The sequence below is a fragment of the Saimiri boliviensis genome, chromosome 16 (assembly GCF_048565385.1).
Source record: "Saimiri boliviensis isolate mSaiBol1 chromosome 16, mSaiBol1.pri, whole genome shotgun sequence".
In the NCBI taxonomy this organism is placed as follows: Eukaryota; Metazoa; Chordata; class Mammalia; order Primates; family Cebidae; genus Saimiri; species Saimiri boliviensis.
The window spans coordinates 63,351,721-63,354,324 of NC_133464.1; the positions used below are offsets into that span (position 1 = coordinate 63,351,721).

General features: G+C 43.9%; 1 pseudogene; it reads left to right on the forward strand.

Moving 5' to 3' along the window:
- Positions 1–2,053: 2,053 nt before the first annotated feature.
- On the forward strand, positions 2,054–2,150 carry LOC120361020 (small nucleolar RNA U13; annotated as a pseudogene).
- The last annotated feature ends 454 nt before the right edge of the window (positions 2,151–2,604 follow it).

A 2,604-nucleotide genomic window follows, 5' to 3' on the forward strand; every position in this document is an offset into this window, starting at 1 on the left:
GCTGCTATTTGTACCCTGGCTGAAGTGCAGTGGTGCGATCTCGACTCACTGCAACCTGCACCTTCCAGATTCAAGCAATCCGCCTGCCTCAGCCTCCTGAGAAGCCGGGCCCACAGACGTGCACCACCATGCCCAGGTAAGTTTTGTATTTTTATTAGAGACAGGGTTTCACCTTCTTGGCCAGCCTGGTCCCAAGTTCCTGACTTCATGTGATCCTCCCACCTCACCTCCCAACATTCGTACACTTTTTGAAGTCAGTGATCTGCTCGAAAAGCAGATAGAAGTTTTAAATCTTCTCCCCAGGATGGAGGAAACAGACACAAAACTTCAACACAATGACAAGGGCTTCAAGTGACTAAGTTCTATCCAGGTACCCTTGGGTAAGAACGCTTGAAAAGCACCTACTAAGATGAAAATGAGCCTGCACAACACAGTAAGCCGCATCTCCACAAAAAAGAAAAAGAAAAGAAAAAAACGGAAGGTCATGATGGCACAGACCTTAGATCCAGCTACTTGGGAGGCTGAAGCAAGAGGATCGCTTGGGCTCAGGGGTTCAAAGCTGCAGTGATCTAGGATCATACCATTGCATAGAAGACCTTGTGAAAGAAAGAGGAAAGTGGGTGAGAAAGAAAAGACAGGGAAGAGAGGGGGAAAAGGGAAGAAAAGAGGTAGGAAAAGGAAAAAAGAGGGAATAGAGGGAGGGAGAGAAAGAAAAGAAAGGAGAAAAACATATAAACCTTGTGGCCAGGGAATTCCACTATTAAGAATGTACTCTGCAGAGAGAATGGTGTTCACTACAGAATAATTGTAAGAGAGGAAACCTGGGAAAAACTCAAGAGCAATTCATTTTGAAACTAGCTGAATACATTCCATTCCATAAACTTTTACATGGTCATTCGCACTACACGGGACACACCAATTTTTTTTTTTTTTTTTTTTTTTTTTTTTAGGTAGATATATGAACTCCACGTGCTGATCGTGTGCATAGATCATCTCAGAAAGGAATCACCAGAAAAACCCTAACAGTGGTTGGCTTTCAGGAGAGGAGGGAGAGCGGCTTTAAGGCGGCACCAGCACCAACCAATAGAACTTTTTGGGGCTCACCACCACATCTGGCTTCTTTCTGTGTTTTTAGTAGAGATGGGTTTTCACCATGTTGGTCAGGCTGCTCTCAAACTCCTGACCTCAGAAGAGCCACCTGACTCTGCCTCCCAAAGTGCTGGGATTACAGGCATGAACCACCATATCTGGCCTCACTTCGATTTCAAGAAACACAGATGCCACTGGTTGCCATGTGGGAGACTCAGTTCTATACTCTTTCATAGGTTTTGAACTTTGAATCATTTAAATGCATTGCTTATTTTCTTCAGTTGTAGAACTTACTAGGATAGTATTTAGACTATTAATCTAAATGAAATCTACCATAGAATTTAAGTTGTAATAGGAAATGCTGATATATAAAAAGATTGCTAAGGTGTGTACCTGTGTATATATATGTATGTATATTTCTTTTTTTTTATTTATTTTTATTTTTTTGTTTTTTGAGTCAGAGTCTCACTCCGCCACCCAGTCTGGAGTGCAGTATTATGAACTTGGCTCATTGCAACCTCCGACTCCAGGGTTCAAGTGGTTCTCCTACCTAAACTTCCCGAGTCACTGGGATTACAGGCACGCACCACCACGTCCAGCTCATTTTTGTATTTTTAGTAGAGAAGGCATTACACCATGTTGGCCAGGCTGGTCTTGAACTCCTGACCTCAAGTGATCCACCTGCCTCGGCCTCCCAAAGTGCTGAGGATTACAGGAATGAGCCAGCATGCCCAGCTGCAAAGGTGAATTTTTGAGTAAAAAGAACACGTACAAACAAAAAATAGAGAACAGCTGGAGGTGGTGGCTCATTCCGATAATCCTAGCACTTTGGGAGGCTGAGGTGGGAAGATCACTGGAGCCCAGGAGGTTGAGGCTGCAGTGAGCCATGTTTGCACCACTGCCCTCCAGCCGGAGTAATGGAGCAAGACCCTGCCTCAAGAAAAATTAAAAATAAAATTAAGAAATCAAAACCTAAGCATGACGATTGGGTTTTCATGCTATTTTATGATATGCGCCCTCCTCAAAACTTGTCATGGTATCATCACATCACCCACCTGATGCGAAAAATAAAAAATAAAACCCAGAAACTCAAACTAAAAATATTTGCAAATCTATAGCGTTATGCGTTGTCCTGTGTCTCCCTGAAAGACGCTGAAGCCCTATGCCGCAGGGTCTGTGGATGCGACCTTATTTGGAAATAGGCTCTTCACATGTGATCAAGCTAAGCTGAGGTGATGAGAGTAAATCCTAATCCCATGTGCCTGGTGTCCTTATAAAAAGGGGATGTGTGGACAAAGACACCTACCAAGGGAAGACAATGTCAAGACAGAGACAGAAGACCACCTACAAGCCAAGGAACTCTGGAAGCTCTGAGAATCCAGGAGCCAGACCTGGGACAGACCCTCCCTCACAGCCTTCACGGGAAAAACAAACAAACAATAAAAAATCCCTTGATTTCAGACTCCTGGCCTGCAGAACTGTGAGAATAAACCTCTGTGGTTGAAGCCACACAGT